The 20,435-nt window shown below is 42.1% G+C and overlaps 1 protein-coding gene across 3 annotated transcripts in view; it reads right to left on the bottom strand.

Moving 5' to 3' along the window:
- cdc42se2 (CDC42 small effector 2) overlaps nt 1-20,435 on the bottom strand; it is a 189,031-nt gene that overhangs the window by 63,645 nt on the left and 104,951 nt on the right. For all 3 annotated transcript variants that reach the window (XM_033017765.1, XM_033017766.1, XM_033017764.1), the window contains one exon: nt 13,603-13,717. The gene's annotated coding sequence lies outside the window, so the exon portion shown is untranslated. The remainder of the gene's footprint in view (nt 1-13,602; nt 13,718-20,435) is intronic.

A 20,435-nucleotide genomic window follows, 5' to 3' on the forward strand; every position in this document is an offset into this window, starting at 1 on the left:
GCATTGACCATCATTTGCAGGAAGATGAGATAAGGATACTTTGGCGAAACAAGTAACTGCAGTGTTGGTTTGTGCCAAAGATAGACATAAAGTGCTGGAGTAACTCAGCGGGTCAGGCAGTATCTCTGGAGAAAAAGGATGGGTGACGTTTCGCTTCTTCAGGCTGAAGACGTGGTCCCAAGTCGAAACGTCATCCATCCTTTTTAACCAGAGATGCTGCCTGACCCGCTGAGTTACTCCAGCATTTTATGTCGATCATTGGTATATTTTGGCATTATGTTCAGCACGGGCATTGTGGGCCGAAGGGTTCATTCCTGCACTGTCTTTTTAATGTTTTTTTTAATACATGCAACCAAACCCTTTTTTTCGGAGATAGCTTCATACACAAATAATTCAAAGCTCTTAAAATTGTCTAAGCCTTCTATTTCACAACAGCGGGCCACACAAGTTACAGAGGTCCAGTGTTGCTGGGTAGTTTTCGATTCAGCCCACTCAGTCACTGAGCTTCCTCTATCTGGTCTGAATGAGAAGCAAGACATATTGGTCTGCTCAAGGTAAGGTGGCAATGGAATGCAAAAATTACAACTGTCTGCTTAATTTCAGTTATTGCTGCTTTTCACGGTCATGGAACCTCTGTGGATTTAAAAATATATAAAATAAATTAATGCACAGTGTGATGAACAGAGTCTAGACGAGGGTTAACACCTGCACAAATTGCTTTTTCAGTCACCTCGGGCAAAGGCAAAAACTATAATTAACACAGAATGGCATCACTCAAATCCACACAGAACCCACTGTTTCTTCCAACGTGGATTTTTTAATTTTGTTTGTTATTTGAGGAAGTGAACCTCAAAAATGTCATAACGGCGAGCTATGAGAATTTAACACTCTTGGCAAGTCCTGTCATTGTTTAACTCGGAAGCTTGAAGTTGCTTCAAAGAGAACGGATGACAAGCACTGACATTGAAATTGAAATGGACGCCAAGGTGGCTTGGTGTTCAGCTGCCACATGGAACATTGGACTTTGTCGCTCACAGTCTTAAATCATAATCATAATCATACTTTATTAGCCAAGTATGTTTTGCAACATACGAGGAATTTGATTTGCCATACAGTCATACCAATAAAAAGCACCAAAACACACAAAATATATTTTAACATGAACATCCACAATGACTCCTCCACGTTCATCACTGTGATGGAAGGCGAAAAAATGTGTCGCTGACCAGAAAGAATCTCATTCAGGGTGGGATAAGTGCATGTGATATCATTCGTCTCGTGGCTTCATGAAGGAAAGATAAATGACAGAAAATGTGCAATAAAGCACACTGGGGTGTTATTTTTTTTAAATTAATGCAGGTTGCTAGAATAATACAGACTGTTGGACAAATATGCTTCACAGGTGTAATGAGGAGGTGTGTGGCCTCTACACTTCTTTACTTGCTGGAAGGAGCAAGCTAGGTTAACATGGAATTGTTTCAATACATTTGGGAGTTGGGGAAAGAGACAAGAATGGAGAGGGGGCAGAAAGGATGAGAGTGAAACAGAGTAGGAAAAACAAGGGAGAGAGAGAGAGAGAGAGAGAGATCATTACAAGTTGCAATAATTAAGACTGTTCATAAAAGTGCCATTTTTCCGGGAGAACAGCGCATCATTACAGCTGCAGAACTTTGGTGAGACCATGTGCTAATCAATATTTTTGTTTGATTATTTTATGAAGAATATATGATAGAATCATAGAATCGTGCAGCACTGAAACAAGCCATTGTTCAAGTATGCATCGAGACTAATCCCATTTCCCAGTATTCGTTTGTAGCCTTCACGTCTTGGCTATTCAAGTGCCCGTTTACATACTTGTTAAATGTTATGGGAACATCCTGGTGAATTTCTCTGCAGACTCTCCAATGCAATCATGTTCTTCCAACTATGTGGTAATCAGAATTGCACACTGTACTTCAGCTGCAACCTACATTTTGTTTTTAAATTGTACCGCAACCTCTCTCATGGGATCTGGTCAAAGGTTTTACTGAAGTTCATGCCAACTACATTAACTGCACTGCCCACATCTGCCATAGAAAGGATTCTCTGGAGAGTGCAATATCAGATGTCAAAGAGGCTTGACAGGCTAGGTGCTATGTTCCTTTTTACAGCATTGTTTCAGGATTACAGGGCCAGCCGCTGAAGACTGTGATAAGGAAATAACTCCTTCTTCCAGAGGAATGTGAATCTTTATTAACGATCCCTATAGATGCTGGGGTAAATGGAACTTTTGACTCCAGGGGAATCACGTGTTAGGGAATCAGACAGGAAAATGAGCCCAACTCTAAGATCATATTGAAAGTCAGAACAGGTTTGAGGGGCCAAATTTCCTGTCACCATCTTATGTTGTCTAATGTTGTCTGCAGATTTCAATATATCTTACGAGAACAGGTTGATAGCTAAAAAGTACATGCACAAAACAATTCTTTACTGTCTCGTTGACTGCATTAATTTAATAATCTTTTCCCCCTTTTGTAGTTAAAAACCTGTTTGAAGGATGGTATTCTTATTTAATGGCTGTGGCCACAAACTCATGTATTACTTGTGTGAAATAATTTGTTCAGAAGTAGGTGAGTAACTGTTTGAGTTGGTATAGACATAAAAACATAGAAAATAGGTGCAGGAGGAGGCCATTCGGCCCTACGAGCCAGCACCGCTATTCATTGTGATCATGGCTGATCGTCCCCAATCAATAACCCGTGCCTGCCATATCCCATATCCCTTGATTCCACTAGCCCCTAGAGCTCTATCTCTTAAATCCATCCAGTGATTTGGCCTCCACTGCCCTCTGTGGCAGGGAATTCCACAAATTCACAACTCTCTGGGTGAAAACGTTTTTTTCTCATCTCAGTCTTAAATGACCTCCCCTTTATTCTAAGACTGTAGCCCCTGGTTATGGACTCGCCCAACATTGGGAAAATGTTTCCTGCAACTAGCTTGTCCAGTCCTTTTATAATTTTATATGTTTCTATAAGAACCTCCCCCTCATCCTTCTAAACTCCAGTGAATACAAGCCTAGCCTTTTCAATCTTTCCTCATATGACAGTCCTGCCATCCCAGGGATCAATCTCGTGACTGTAAGTGCTGATAAGGCTACACAGCATCATTATGGAAAAGGAGAGCAGTGAATTCCCCTTCTGACTCCTTCATTGGTGTCAAGATTCAAGTCCCTGTTTCTGTGTGCTCTTCTTTAAGAATGCATTGTGTAGTCAGGGATGAGTTATGATGTGACATGGTTAGAAACTCTGATAACGCCTACTGCCTGGGTTCACACGAACAGGGGGAACGTGGGCAAAGTGTTGTTGGCGCCCAAGGAACCATATGCCAGCATAAATTAACACTCTCAGGAAAGGAAGCTCTTTCTTGTCCGCATAATAAATCACAGCATTTCAACAGCAACGGCATGAAGCTCCTTGACATATTTTGGCAAACAAACTTTCCCAGTTCTTCACGATTGCTGATACCTCAACTGGGGCTTCTCTATTAGGCAGGATGGAACTGCAGATGCTGGTTTAAACCGAAGATAGACGTAAAATGCTGGAGCAACTCAGCAGGACAGGCAGCATCTCTAGAGAGAAGGAATGTGTGATGTTTCAGGTCGAGAAGAGTCTGAAGAAGGGTCTAGGCCCGAAACGTCATCCATTCCTTCTCTCCAGAGATGCTGCCTGACCCGCTGAGTTACTCCAGCATTTTGTGTCTATCTGGGGCTCCTCTATTTCCTGCACTTCAGCTTTTAGCAAAGCATTGCCACAGAAATGGTGCATTTACCAACTATACTGCAAAACCACATGAAAGTAGAGGGCTGAATGTTGCTTCAATTAATTATGTCAAATGAGATGCTCCAAGAGCGAAGTGTCAAGAATCAACAATATTTAAATGTCATTTGCAATGATAATGAAACAATCACAGTCGTACTTGCAGCAGAAGAACAGGCCTGTAAACACAATATATGCATAAACATGCCTTCAGCCCCAAACCATTTCAACATTTAGGTCTTATGATACGATAGAACTTTATTTATCCCAGGGGGGATACCTGTACAGAGGAGCTGCTATCATTATATTTTACATGTGTCATAACTATCAACATTGAATCATATCAAACTGGTAACAGGGGAACAAGTTGTTTGATTCAAGAAATCCATGTTTATCTTCTACCATTCCATATCTGAGGTCTGATTTATCCCCAAACTCCTTTTAAATTTACGTATATCTGCTCTTACTGAAATAACAGTTCAATACCAAAATAGCTTCATTCTCTAACCCTGTATTCCAGAGCCTCATAAACATCTGTGCACAGTAAACGTTGCTGTCCTAAATGTCTTCTATTTAATCTTTTATCTTAATCCCCTTGATCCACTGGAAGCAAAATATTCCTGTCAACACTACCCAATCCCCTTCTGAAGTTTAATCAAAATTATTCCTTAATCTCCTGTGCAGATGGGAAGACAGTCTTAAACCTTTCTTCATATTTGTAATTCCACACACCAGGGAGCAGGAGTGCCTTAACATCTTTCCCAGCATGTGGAGGAACAAGAGGCATACGAGACTGCAGATGCTGGAATCCTGAGGAAAAAACAAACAAACTGCTGGAGGAACTCAATGGGTCAGGCAGTATCTGTGGAGGGAAATGGACTGACAATGTTTCGTTAGGATCCTTGACCATTATGGTCACAGAGTCATACAGCACAGAAACAGGCCTTTTGGAACACATGGTCCATGCCAACCTATTGTCACTATTGGATACAGTGCCCTCCATAATGTTTGGGACAAATACCCATAATTTATTTATTTGCCTCTGTACTCCCCAATTTGAGAATTGTAATAGAAAAAAAAATCACATGTGGTTAAAGTACACATTGTCAGATTTTATTAAAGGGTATTTTTATACATTTTGGTTTCACCATGTAGAAATTACAGCTGTGTTTATACATAGTCCCTCCCATTTCAGGGCACCATCATGTTTGGGACACATGGCTTCACAGGTGTTTGTAATTGCTCAGGTGTGTTTAATTGCCTCCTTAATGCAGGTATAAGCGAGCTCTCAGCACCTAGTCTTTCCTCCAGTCTTTCCATCACCTTTGGACACTTTTATTGCTGTTTATCAACATGAGGACCAAAGTTGTGCCAATGAAAGTCAAAAAAGCCATTATGAGACTGAGAAACAAGAATAAAACTGTTGGCGACATCAGCCAAACCTTAGGTTTACCAAAATCAACTGTTTGGAACATCATTAAGAAGAAAGAGAGCACTGGTGAGCTTACAAATCGCAAAGGGACTGGCAGGCCAAGGAAGATCTCCACAGCTGATGACAGAAGAATTCTCTCTATAATAAGGAAAAATCCCCAGACACATGTCCTACAGATCAGAAGCACTCTTCAGAAGTCAGGTGTGGATTTGTCAATGACCATTGTCCACAGAAGACTTCATGAACAGAAATACAGAGGCTACACTGCAGGATGCAAACCACTTGTTAGCTGTAAAAATAGGATGGCCAGGTTACAGTTTGCCAAGAAGTACTTAAAAGAGCAACCACAGTTCTGGAAAAAAGGTCTTGTGGACAGATGAGACAAAAATTAACTTAATATCAGAGTGATGGCAAGAGCAAAATATGGAGGAGAGAAGGAACTGCCCAAGATCCAAAGCAAACCACCTCATCTGTGAAACACGGTGGTGGGGGTGTTATGGCCTGGGCATGTATGGCTGTTGAAGGCACTGGCTCACTTATCTTCATTGATGATACAACTGCTGATGGTAGTAGCTTAATGAATTCTGAGGCGTATAGACACATCCTATCTGCTCAAGTTCAAACAAATGCCTCAAAACTCATTGGCCGGCGGTTCATTCTGCAGCAAGACAATGATCCTAAACATACTGCTAAAGCAACAAAGTAGTTTTTCAAAGCTAAAACTGGTCAATTCTTGAGTGGCCAACTCAATCACCCGATCTGAACCCAATTGAGCATGCCTTTTATATGCTGAATAGAAAACTGAAGGGGACTAGCCCCCAAAACCAGCAAGTTAAAGATGGCTGCAATACAGGCCTGGCAGAGCATCACCAGAGAAGACACCCAGCAACTGGTGATGTTCATGAATCGCAGACTTCAAGCAGTCATTGCATGCAAAGCAGGGACGTGCGGTCAGGGGAGGCAGAGCCTCACCTGTCATATTCCCAATGAAAATAGCTGTTAAGAAATGTAAAGAAAAATAATAATAAAATAAAATAAATATAAAGTTTTCTCCACTGATCTGTGTTTTCAATGTCATTTCTATATCTCATCTCATCTCTCCGCTGCAAATACAGGGAGAGATGAGAGGTGAGGCAGCAACGAGCTGAGCCTCCCCTCTGATTGCGCAACCCCTCAGAAACTGCATGGAGCGTGGGCAATAAACGTGTGCCTGTTACTATCTCTATGTATGTCACCAATGTAATGTTTGTAAACCCCTTCATTACATGTCCTTACCTTCCACAGTCCAGGTAGCTTATTTCACATACAAAGATATTAAATTTAGGCTCGCTGATCTCTTCATAAAACTGCAATGAAAAAGTAGCAGGGGAGGCAGCAATCACATCTGCCTCACAAGGGGGCGTGTCTTGAGCCCAGTGGAGGGAGAGCGAGCGTCAATTAAGTAGGCTCACATAATTGACGTTGCCTCGCTCTCCCTCCACGTTAGCTAGCTTCAGCAGCAACGGCCCAGACTGGTAGGTTGATTCGTTGATTTGTAGCGGCCAATTTGGAGGCTCTGGGCCACTGAGACTGAGCTCCCAATTGGGCCCCACGCTGGAGTAATCTACTCTCGGCTCGCAACCCCGGCATCCACTCCCGCCGCCGGCCCTCTCCCTCCCTCCTCTCCTTCCCTTCCCTCCCTCCCTTCCCTTCTTCCCTCCCTCCATTCTCTCCTTCCCTCCCTCTCTCCCTTTTCCCTTCTCTCCTTCCCTCCCTCCCTTCTCTCCTTTCCTCCCAGACACATCACGCACAGACAACTAACACACACACAATTAACACACACACACAACTAACACACACACACAACTAAGTTAGGATGGGGTAGAAGCCAGTGCCTCCCCAGCCATTGACCTCACCGCACGTCACTGATGCAAAGTATATACAACAAAATACTAAACATGACTACTTTCATTTACATGACATTGCTGTGTCCCAAACATTATGGTGCCCTGAAATGTGAGGGACTATGTATAAAAACAGCTGTAATTTCTACAAGGTGAAACCAAAATGTATAAAAATACCCATTAATAAAATCTGACAATGTGCACTTTAATCACATGTGATTTTTTTTCTATTACAAATCTCAAATTGTGGAGTACAGACACAAATAAATGATGGGTCTTAGTCCCAAATATTATGGAGGGTACTGTAGTTTCCATTGGTAATATAAGTGTTTAGATGCTTCTTGGATGCTTCTAAAATGTTATGGGAACACTTGATTCCACCATCAACTCCAACAGCATATTCCAGCCACTCTCAGAACTCCTCTAAATCTACCTCCTCTGAACGTACAGCCATGTCTTATTTGTCTTGTTCAGATTTTATACAGATACATCACTTATTCTGACATTTATAATCTATTCATCATTAAATTCAGAATCTCATTGTCCTCCATTTATCCACTCTGATGCCTTACATGTCTGACTTTCTTACTCCCAAAGAAAGAACCTGAATCTTTCATGATCTCTGGCTATGAGTACGGAGGGTTTTGGAAATGGAGCAGAAGAAGTTAATTGGAATGCTGCCTGGATTCGAAGGTATTAACTCTAAGGGTAGGTTGGACAAACATCTGGTTCTCCAGAACATCAGGTGAGACCTGATAGAAGTATATAAAATTATTAGAGGCATAGATAAGGTAGACAGTCAGAAACTTTTTCCAGTGTGGAAAGGTCAACGACTGGAGGGCCTAACTTTAAGGTGAGAGGGGCTAAGTTTAAAGGAGATGTGTGGGCAAGCTTTTTCTTCAGAGTGTGGTGTGGGCCTGGAACGTACTGCTAGGGATGGTGATGGAGGAGATATGATAGTGGCATTTAAGCGGCTTTTAGATAGGCACATAGATATGGAGGAATATGGATCATGTGCAGGCAGAGGAGATTGGTTTAACTTGCACAGACATTGTGGGCTGAGGGTCTGGTCCTGTGCTGTACTGTTCTATGTTCTATACGTTCCCTTTCTCTACTGAACCTCTTGTTTACAGTATGATTATTATATTTTCCATTATTTGAACAGAAGGCTTGTGAAAGACTTTTCCTTCTATTGTAACAATTTCAATATCCATCTTGCACATACATAATTCAGGCAGCAAGGTTTAGTTTAGTTTAGTTTAGACATGCTTTACTGAGTAGAGAGAGCATGGAGATGAATCTCTATTAATGTCTGTCCACATCTTACCATCTCCGGCCAGCCAGTCTTCTATCACAATGTACTACACAAGGATGTTAGATCTGGCAATATCCCCGATGTTCATTAAAGCGAATGCAAACCGAATGTTTTAATTGAAATTATCAAGTCCATCATGCCCCTGTTATTTGAAATGATAATCGCATGACAAGGGACGAGTTCCTGTCACAATCTACAACTTGCAAGTCAGTCACATTACACAGAATATTTTGTTCTGCTAAATGACGGTTTAAAATTGAAGTAAATTGATTGTGAGGGAAGGAACTAAGCTCAACCTCGCAGCCTAAGATATATTTCAATTTCACAATGGCCCACTGTGGAGTAAAAGCACAATTAAGTCAGTTGCTTTATGGTACTCATTTGGGAAGAGAGTGTCAGCCATGTGTCTGTGAGAAAGTTCCTAGGTTACAGTAAGTTATTATTGGAGCACTCAAGTCAGAAACCTAAATGGAGATACTGAAGTACTGATCTTTGCGCACAATTGTGGCTAAAGACAATGCGTCACCCTGGCCTGCGCTGAGAGGCAAAGTTTACCAACCAGCACCTTATGTATGAGCTCAGACGATGAGCACAAGCAGGCGACTGCAGCTTTGTGGCCAATTATCACCGACGTACATGGTCTGCTCTCGACGGAGAGTCTGACAAACTGAACTGCTGCCAATACGCCAACTTTTTTTTGGTGGTATTGAGCCGTTTCAGAGCTCTTATCTACCAGATGGAAGCAGCTGCCCAAGAATAAGCGGCAATCTTCTTGGTCCAAAAGACTCAGTTCCTCGTCCACTAATGGAAAAGCTGTCAGATCAATTCTTCACATGCAGGGCTTTTGCAAATAAAATAACCAACTTTGTAGCAATTTCCCTTCCTCTCCTATACAGTAAACCCTCACAATAACAAACCTCTATATATATGTATATAACTGATTTTGGTTATAGCGGACCGAGGCTCCCGTTGCACTGCCCCCCAAATGGATTAAAAGCAGGACCAATGCCATTAACACCATAGCGTTGATTGTTTTTCCATCATTGTCTATTCATTGGGATGTAAAAAAATACTAAGATGGCACTGTGAAGAGGAGGTGCAGGAACATTGAACTTATAAGATGCTCTTAGGCCCACAATGTCTGTGTCAAACATGATGTCAAGATCAACTAATCTCCCCTGCTTGCATGTGATCCATATTCAACAATTCCCTGCGTGTCCATCTACCTCTCTGAAAGTCCCTTGAACACCACAATCGTGTCTGCTTCCAACACCACACCTGGCAACCAGGCATCATTCTCTGTGTACAAAAATTCCCTCGCCCATCTCCATTAAACTTTGTCGCTTTCACTTTAAAGCTTTGCGTTCCAGTCTTTGACATTTTCACCCTTTGACATGTCTACCCTCTCCCATTTGTCCACCCTCTGTGTACGCCTCACATTTTATATACTTTTATCAAGTCTCTCCTCAACCTCTGACGCTGCAGAGAAAATAGTCAAAATGTATCCACCTTTCCCTATAGATAATACCGTCTACAGGTAATATTCTGCTAAATCTCTATTTCATCCTCTCCAAAGCCTCCACATCCTTTCTGTAATACGACCATCAGAACGATACACTATACTCCAAATACGGCCTAACCAAGTTTTAGAAAGCAGCAACATGACTTCCTGACTCTTCTAATCAATGCCCTGATGGATGAAGGCAATCATACCATACACATTCTTACTGAATGACACCTGCTGACATCTCGAATTACCTTTCCTGGGCCCAGAACATAGATGTGATCATGAAGAAGGTGCCAGCGTCTCTACCTTCTTAGAAGTTTAAAAAGATTCAGCATTTCACCAAATACTAATATATAGACATACTGTAGAAAGTATTCTGACTGGCTGCATCATGGACTGATGTTGCAATTCCAATGCAAAGAAATGCAAGTGGCTGCATAAAGTGATGTCCACAACACAGTCCATTACGGGCACAGCTCTCCCTGACATGGAGAGAATCTACATGAGGCGAGGCCTCAAGAAGGTGGCATCTATCATCAAGGATCCCCACCAACAAGTTAAGGCTCTCTTCTCACTGCTACCGCCAGACAGGAGGTACAGACGTCTTAAATCACTCACAACCAGGATCAGAAATATACAGATTCTCCTTCCTGAAACTATCAGTTTCTTGAACCTACCTCTGCAACCTTAATCTTAGCTTGGCAATGGAATACCAGACTCGTGCACTACCAATGACATGTTTAGACATTAGTCTTTAGAGATACAGCGCAGAAATAGGCCCTTCAGCCCACCGAGTCCGCACCGACCAGCATTCAGCCCATACATGAGTTCTATCCTACACATTAGGGACAATTTACGATTTTGCTGAAGTCAATTAACCTACAAACCTGTACATCTTTGGAGTGTGGAAGGAAACTGGAGCATCTGGTAAAAATCCACGAGGTCACAGGGTGAACATACAAGCTCCTTACAAGCAGCACTCATGGTCAGGATTGAACCCGGATGTCTTGTGCCGTAAGGCAGCAACTTTACTGATGCGCCACTGTGCTGCCCCTATTTTCAAATCATGTATTTTTGCATTAATGCCTTGGTTTTTTTTGCAGTCTTTTATTTTGACTGTCTTGTAGAATTTATATGTAATTTATGAATTACAGAGGGTGGTGAATCTGTGGAATTCATTGCCACAGAAGGCTGTGGAGGCAAAGTCAGTGGATATATTCAAGGCAGAGGTCGATAGATTCTTGATTAGTACAGGTGTCAGAGGTTATGGGGAGAAGGCAGGACAATGGGGTTAGGAGGGAGAGATAGATCAGCCATGATTAAATCTTGATGATCTTATGAATAATTTATGTTTTTGCGTGGCATTTTAGTCGCTATGGTGATGCAGCTGCAAGCAAGATTTGCATTGTACCTGTATCTCACCATATTTGCACATATGACAATACACTCAACTTGAGTTAAAGTAGATTCGCACGGAAGCAAGTGGCTGCTTGAAAAATAAGTCAGTACAAGGGAATTTTTTTAACCGATCATAACAAGCAGTTTGTTACAGGAACAAACGATCACATCCTATTTTGTGGTCATTGTCAGAATCAGGCAATACAAGGACACATATGTATCACAGCTTTTTTCAATGCAGAGTAAGCCCCTTTAACTCAGCATCAAGAACAAACCATAAACCTTCCCCAACTCCATCCAGTCTGAAGGGTCCCGACCCAAAACTTCACCTGCCCTTTCCCTCCACAGATGCTGCCTGACCCGCCTGGTTCCTCCAGCATTTTGCGGTTTCATAACAGAGTGACACTTTCACATGAGCCATCTTATGCTCAGTTATAATCAGCTTTGAAACATGGCAGCTACTCTCCCCTATGAGGCCGTATATCCATTTCAAACTATTCTGCATGTGAAGCACATCGGATAATTTTGAGAGATTTGGTAGGGATGGATGTGCAATACCAATCTAATTGACGGGAAGAGGTGAAAAATTGCAGAGGTAAAGGAGTACGGATTCCAGAGAATTGGTGGCACTTCACGATCAACGCTCCCGAGAGGTAAAAATGGTTTCAAAGGGGGAGCAACTGTGGGAAAACGTGAGTTAGAAGAGGAATGAAAAAAGAGAAAATGAGAATGAGAAGAGAAAAGAGAAAAAACCCATGGAAATAAAAGTGATATCCGGAATAGGTATTGGGAACGTGGCCAAGCAACACGCTAACTTAGGGAAGCTCTGACTCATGGGAATGTTGGCCAAGCTGATCTTAGACAGGAAGAAAATTCAAATTCACATTAAAACTAGCTGGTGCAGTCATTCATTCATTCCGAGTTAGCTCACAAGTTAGTGATATTATGGAAGAATAGGTATTACTGACCACCTGGAAGCATATTGATCAGTGATTGAATATTCTGAAGAAGAGTCCTGACCTGAAACGTCACCTATCCATGTTCTCCAGAGATGCTGCTTGACCCGCTCAGTTACATCAGCACTTTGAGTCCTTTTTTGAATATTTGATGTACGTGTCAGTCCAGGGAAAGAGAAACTATCGGCATCCTATCAACAAATGGAAGCCTCGGTGTCCTGCCTCTATCTTACTTGTAGGATTGTATTCAGAGCTACAACCAAGCTCATTCTCCATTCAAGTGACTCGCAGTGACCGTCCCACATTGCCATCCATTTTGCCAAAGAAGTTTCAGGAAGGCCATATCGGTGGTGTAACTGATCCCCATCAGCAAGCCCGCTGACTGGTTAACTCGCAACAAAAAAGCTTTTCATTGTACCTTGGTGCACGTGCCAATAAACTAAAATAAACAGAGCAGCAATCACTCCCTCATGATGGTCAACAATGAAAAGCCTAGACTGCGACCAGTGAGACCAACTAGGACCACAGCCAGTGAAGGTCCACTTTGAGAGCACCAACTGAGGGAGTGAAGGTGACACTGGCACAACTGGATGCAGGAGACCAATATTTGTGAATAGTAGAGAACCCTGTGCTCCAGGAGCCCAGGGAAGATGCTTGTGACCATCACCAAATATGATGGATAGTGAAACAAGGAACTGCAGAGGCTGGTTTACAAAAAAAGGCATTCGGGTTGGTTGGTTAAACTACCCTTTAGACTTTAAAGATACAGAGCAGAAGCAGGACTTCAGCCCACTGAGTCCACGCTGACCAGTGATCACCCTGTACACTAGTACTATCCTATACACAAGGGACAATTTACAAGAGTCAATTAACCTACAAACTAGCACGTCTTTGGAGTGTGGGTGGAAACTGGAGCACCCAGAGGAAACCCACACGATCACAAGGAGAACATACAAACTCCGTACAGACAGCACCCATAGTCAGGATCGAACCCGGGTCCATAGTGCTGTAAGGCAGCAACTCTATCACTGTGCCACTGTACTGCCACTTCGTAAGTGAGTGAGTGGTAGAATCTGGCAGAAGTTAATCAGTAAATGGGGAGAATAAAGTGGGATTAGTGTAAATGAGTGGTCGATGGTTGGTGCGGAATCATTGGGCTGGGCCTGTTTCAGTGCTGCATCTATGAATCTATAACCTGCCCTGACCACACCGCCGGCTCAAATTAACCTCAATGACTCTGTGATTCAAGAAGGGAGACCCTGTAAACAAACTTGCAACAGCACTGGTGATAGTCACAAGGTAATTGCTCGTCCTGACCTTTATGAGTCTTTACAATGTACTCTTTCAAAACTTCTTGTCGGCTGAATCTTCACAGGCTGTGATGCTTGAAGCACTTCCTGTACGTTCTCCGACAGGAACCCAGGATGTTTGTCTGCAAAACAACAAAAAACTAAATAAATCGCATGCTTTTTCTTATCTTGTTCACCGACACCTCCATTATGAGCAGAAAACAAAATTTGGGGAAGAAAGATCTGTGGTTTCAAGCTGCCAGGGACTGAGAGAGGAGGTTTTGCTGAGTTGATGTTTCCCCCAGTGTTGGTGAATGCACAGTGTGAGCTCATGGCCGTGACAGGCCACATGCAACTTTTGGGTTTCCTGCCCTGTGGCAGCTGACACTGCAGATTTAAAGGTTAAACGCCATTACTACCGGTGTTAGAGCTGAGACATTAAAGGAAGAACGCGCAACTATTTCAGACTTTGACACGGTGGTAGAGTTGTGCTGCCTTACAGCGCCAGAGACCCGGGTTCGATCCAGACTACAGGTGCTGTCTGTACGAAGTTTGTACGTTTTCCCTGTGACCACGTAGGTTTTCTCTGTGTGCTCTAGTTTTCTCCCATAATCCAAATACATAATATAATTTATATATCTATCATGAATTGATATGTGCATGTTATAGCAGCCATCCAAGGCATCACATAAAACCTGTTTTCAGCTCAATATTTAACCAGTTAATAAGTGCAGAGTTTATCTTAGTAGAGCTGCTGCCTTATAGCACCAGAGACCCGGGTTTGATCCTTACCACAGGTGCTGTCTTTACAGAGTTTGTATATTCCCCCTGTGACCGCGTGGGTTTTCTCTGGGTGCTCCGGTTTCCTCCCACACTCCAAAGACGTACAGATTTGTAAATTAAATACAGAAGTGTTCTCCTTTGGTGAACGTACTAATTCACACAATAAAACAGCAAACAATTTTATAAAAGGACACAAAGTGCTGGAGTAACTCAGCAGGTCAGGCAGCATCTCTAGAAACATGGATAGGTGACGTTTCGGGTCATGGCCTCTCTATGTTCTCCAGAGTGGCTGCCTGACCTGCTGAGTTACTCCAGTACTTTATGTCCTTTTATGTATTAAGCAGTATTTGCAGTATGATTGTTTCAACAATATTATAAAGTGCCTTAACCCATATATCCACTTCCTCCTTGGCTATATTTTTTAAATCTCATGACTGAAAACTCATGGCCCGTGCTTTGGTCTATTCGTTTCGTTAGAAGTGACAACAAGCTATGCGAGTTCTGCTTTAACTAAAAATAACTTTCTCCGCAGTTTATATGTTTTGTAAAGTAAGCCAGAGCAGCAGTGTATCTGCTTCCACTGGTGCGTGTCTGTCCCTTTGCCTGCACCTCAATAGCGACTTAAGATTTGAATAGAGACACACACAGCGAGTGCTTTCATTCTGGGCCCTGGCACTCAGATATCTACAGACCAAACCTTGGCAGAGACTCGCATCAAGTTGAAATAGGGTCCATGAATAGACACTGGCACGTCCCTATCCGGCCTTCCCCGAGTACCAATCAGCTGTCTCACAAACAAGGCCAACCGGATAAATACTTCTTGTAATAAAGGCTTGGTTGGTCCTGCACCAATTCCCATCTTTGCCAGAAACAAATTAGTCTAAACAGTGAATGCTGGAAGTCAGCGCCTCTGCCACAAATGGAGGCATGGAGGCCGCGGGTTGCCGGCTATCCGCACTCAATGACAGTGGTTCTCTGTTGGGCAGCTTAACCCATTCAAAACGAAGGCAATGTTTGTGAAAAAATAAATAACATGGACTGATTTCGTTTGTGAACTGTGGCTGAGAGCTCCCAGCTCCGCAAACAGTAGCACTACCATCACGGTGATGGAGAAAACACTGGCTGAGGGGCATTCTCCCCATCACGAGGTTGCTCTCCCACTTAGTGTCATTTAATAGTGTCACTCACAGAGAGTGGTGAGTCTGTGGAATTCTCTGCCTCAGAGGGCGGTGGAGGCAGGTTCACTGGATGCTTTCAAGAGAGAGCTAGATAGGGCTCTTAAAAATAGTGGAGTCAGGGGATAGGGGGAGAAGGCAGGAACGGGGTACTGATTGGAGATGATCAGCCATGATCATCCCCTCGAAGGGCCAAATGGCCTACTCCTGCACCTATTGTCTATTGTTTATTGTTTATTAATGTCAGGCATTCAATATCCGTAGGGAGGAACTGCAGATGCTGGTTCAAGATGACAGTAGCAAGATGAGAGCATGGATGGAGGCATGGATCTTTGATGTTATTAGATGCCTTTTTAATGCAGCACCGCCGGTATATATCCCATCAAAGGTAGGGAAAGTCAGTACATGTGATGGACTAGGCAATGTTTACTACTTTTTGCAGCCCCCTTTGTTCCTGGGCATTCGAATTGCTGAACCGGGCTACAATGCTGCGAAAATAGACACAAATTGCTGGAGTAACTCAGTGGGACAGGCAGTGTCACTGGAGATAAGGAAGGGGTGACGTTTCGGGTCGAGGCTCTTCTGGCCCATTCTTTGTAAAGTGAACCAAAATGTCACACACGTAACCAGGCGTCATCACAAATTAATACATTAAAAAATTCTTGCAAGTGATTACTCTTATTCATTGCTATTTTCCTAGCTACAGAACTATAATGCATGTCTGCTAAAGATATGAACATTCTAGCTTTTTAAAATTCAGTTTGTATAATGCTTCTGTGTGGTGTCACACACGTGACCAGTCTATTTTACCTCTGACCATAAACAAACATTGTCAGCATAACATATAAACATTTCATTTGATAAACCCCCCAAAAATGTGAACCATATATGCAATACAAAACAATATACCTGTAATGCTTTCAGAATTAGAAGAGATGTATTCTACAATTTATTCATCTTTTTGGTCACACACGTGACTAAGAATGGACCTTCTTCAGACTGAGAATTATGGGAGAGGGAAACTAGAGATATGGAAGGGTGCAAAGAAAATGTAAGGTGTGAAAAGGACAGATCAAATCTGGTTCTCTGCTGCTGGTCTCCGAATCCTCCACCGAAAGCTGGTGCCGTCCATATCAAAGTACTGAGCAAAGTACAAAGTGCTGGAGTAACTCAGCGGGTCAAGCTGAGTTACTCTGGAGGGCATGGATAAGCAACACTTCATGTCCTCCAGAGATGCTGCCTGACCCACTAGGTTACTCCAGCACTTTGCTCAAGATTCCAGCACCTGCAGTTCCTTGTTTCCCCATCACAAACTACTTGTGTTCAAGTTGATGTTCTCCCCATTTTAACAATGACACACAATAAAGCAGCATGGATGCATTTGGCTGCAGAATAATGACAACCTGAAGCAACCTCTTTCCCTAATGCTGAAGATGTTAAAGATGCAATTCTGTGACAAAATTATGAAAGGAAAAAGAAAATTAAACGTCTCAGCCTTTGATCTGCACACGCCAGATAACACCTCTTTTTGCATGCGGCTTCATTTGGCTCTAAATGGGACAATCGCCTGCCTTGTTCAGCTGCACTAATTCCTCCCTTCTGCGCCACATTGCCTGGGTTGCAGCTGCGGAGTTGATCCTTGTCAAAATGCAAGTGTCAGGACAAAAGCCCTCATTATCACCCCTTGGCGCATACAAACAGCGCGGACAGTGCACGCCCATGACAAAATGTTCAAATAAGATCGGTACTCCATCACTGTACATTAACATATCAATTGCCTAAAGCAGGGTTGTGTGAACATTACCCGGGCGCAGCTATTAGGAGGGCACAGATGCATCACCAGTCACTGTCCCAAGCGCATTCAAATTTTAACTATAGTAGTGATAGAATAGGGCTCTGCTTGTTACCAATAATATGCTTTTGGCTAATTTGAGAGCCACCTTCAACTAAACCAATATTATTGTCAGGCTCAGCCAACTCAAATCCCTAAAATACGCCCGATTAGCAACACATTTTGTATCCTGTAAGTGTTGTGCGTAGATGAGATAACTTATTCACCAGTACTGGCCATAATCAATAGTCACAAATGCGCAAAATCAGACATTTCTGTAAATGCATGGATGGCATCCAGTAAAGTGTTTTGGCACATTTCTTCATCCTCACTAAAATACTAAATCATTCATCTCTTTTGGGTGCTGACTCATCCAAACATAAGAAATAAAAGCAGGAAATACTCAGTCTGTCCATCTGTTGTATATTTCCAGCTTGTGTTGAATTAACATCTTAGCTGCTTCAGTGCACCACTGGGATACGTTCTTGAGTAAATCCACACAGATAGAATAGTGGAGAGGATACATATATAATCAGCAATTTGCAAGCTACATTGAGAAGGAAGCCGACACAGGCTAGGATTGTTGAAGGACAGTTGACTCTCCATATGATCTGGGTTCATCATCACAAATGGTCCTGTAATTAAATCTTAATTTGATTAACTTGTTAAATTGCTGACGTATGCATCAATTTGAAACACAATGGTCAATGGAAATCTCATTAGCAGACCAAGAATTCAGAACAGGTGAGTGGAGAAGTCTAGGTGAAGTTGAGTGGAATATGGGAGATTGGAATGGGATTCGTGGAGAATCAATGCAAGATGGGTGCTCAATGCACTCATTGGGCTGAAGACTAGGCTTCCTTGCTTCCAAGCATCTTGGGGTTTCTTCTGTGGCAATTATCTATTACAAATACAATTGCTGATAATGGTCTTGTTGGCGTACTAATAAAGAAGTTGTGCAAATAAACCATTTAAGAAGCTTCAGACTTTAGACTTTAAACTTTAGAGCTAGAGCGCAAAAACAGGCCCTTCGGCCCACTGAGTCCACACAGACCAGTGATCCCCATACACTAGCACTATCCTACAAACTAGGGACAATTTACAATTTACAGAGGCCAATTAACCTACAAACCTGTACGTCTTTTGATTGTGGGAGGAAACGGGAGCACCAGGAGAAAACCCACGCGGTCACAGGGAGAACGTATCTCTGGTGCTATAAGCAGCAGCAGTATGAAGAAAAACTCTGCACTTATTAACTCTGGTTAAATATTGAGCTGAAGCAGTAAAACGAGCAGCACATATCAATTCAAGTTAGATATATAAATTATATTATTAACAGAAGTGAAACATTGAACTCCTACCCACCATATGCACCTGCAGAATCATGCAAAACCTGTGTGACAGCCAAGATAAAAATAAAAAAATCCTTGTGCCTCACTCAAAAACATTTAATTAAAAAACATGTCCACAATATGGATTCATTACTTATACAACACAGATAATTTTAATTGTAACCATGGAAACTTTGGAAGATAACAAATGTCTCACCTCATATATATATGATATAATTATGCATATATATGCATAATTATATAGGAGTAACTCAGCGGGTCAGGCAGCATTTCAGGAGAAAAGGAAAAGGTGACGTTTCAGGTCGAGGCCCTTCTTCAGACTTCAGACCGTCTGAAGAAGGGTCTCGATCTGAAACGCCAACTAATCCTTTTCTCCAGTCATGCTGGCCCACTGAGTTACCCCAGCTTTTTGTATCTGTCTTTGGTGCAAACAGTATCTGCAGTTCCTTCCTACACATTATTAATGCAAAATTCATTCCATTATGTTCAGAAGTTTTATCAGTGAAGCTCAGGGCTCTGCAGGAAGGTGTCGTGATAGCACAGAAACCTCTGTCAACAAATATTTCTGATAATGAACCATCACGATAACAAATTGGACCTGGAAGCAGGGAAGAAACACAGCATTGTTCTCAATTCACTTCTGGTAAATTAAGGAATAATTGATGATCCCCTGGAGAACTAATCCGCAGGAAAGGATAACTATTATATTTTTGTGGTTTTGGCCCTTTTATTTGCTTTGTTGTCGAGAGCTTAGGAAGATTATGACTCATGTCAATTTATCGTTCCTAAAGGAATCGTCTCTTGAAAGTTTTCCATCATTTGAATTGAACAAACAATAAAATCACACTGTTTTGCTTTTCGGATGCCGACACTGTTCCAGAGTTGAACACCACTGTTTATGTACACAATGTAGACAGTCTGAACGTGTCATTAAGGAGACCCCAAGGGCAGTTTCCATTGACAAGGTCAAGGAAAAGTACACCTGACAGATTGGAAATGACTACGCAGAATTTCCCTTCAGACCAGAGCAACACATTGTGATCCAGAAGTGGCTAATAACTCTTACTTCCCCAACAATCATGATAAAAATCACCATAACACCACCACTGCCTAGTTACAAATGAGTTTTGAATTAAAAACAAACACAATGTTTTTACTTCTTCCTTGAACCAATGAATAGGATTGTGGCTCACTCTCGGGATGAGCAGATTTGTTGACCAATTTTATTCTTAATACAAAAATGCAGCCATTTATGATTACAATAAATTTCATCCTCTTTCCCCACTTTTATCTACAGTATACAGGTGACTTTTCTTTCAAGCATTTCACAAGCTGGATGTTAATTTAAAATAATTTCTCCATTGTTTGCAAGTGCAGTTCATTAAAACATTTGGGAAAAAAATGCATTTACTTCCTTAGTTTTATTATTTTTGATTTTGCTTTTAGTTGGATTAGACTGCAGCGTATATATAGATTTCCCTTGAATTGAATGAGAAAACACATCAACAAACATCATAAACAAATGAGCTTGAATAAAATAACTGGAACAATTTGCAGTTATATTTTGCTTGAGAAAAAATATCACGTACCTTCATGAACGCATAATCATACAAAATAAAAGACAAGCTGAAAGGAGATGACATGGGGGATGTTTACTGGATGGGGGGGGGGGGGGGGGGAATAGATTTTAGGAAGTTTTGGGTTATCCAAGGAGGAATTT

Source organism: Amblyraja radiata, chromosome 3 (assembly GCF_010909765.2).
Source record: "Amblyraja radiata isolate CabotCenter1 chromosome 3, sAmbRad1.1.pri, whole genome shotgun sequence".
Classification (NCBI taxonomy): Eukaryota; Metazoa; Chordata; class Chondrichthyes; order Rajiformes; family Rajidae; genus Amblyraja; species Amblyraja radiata.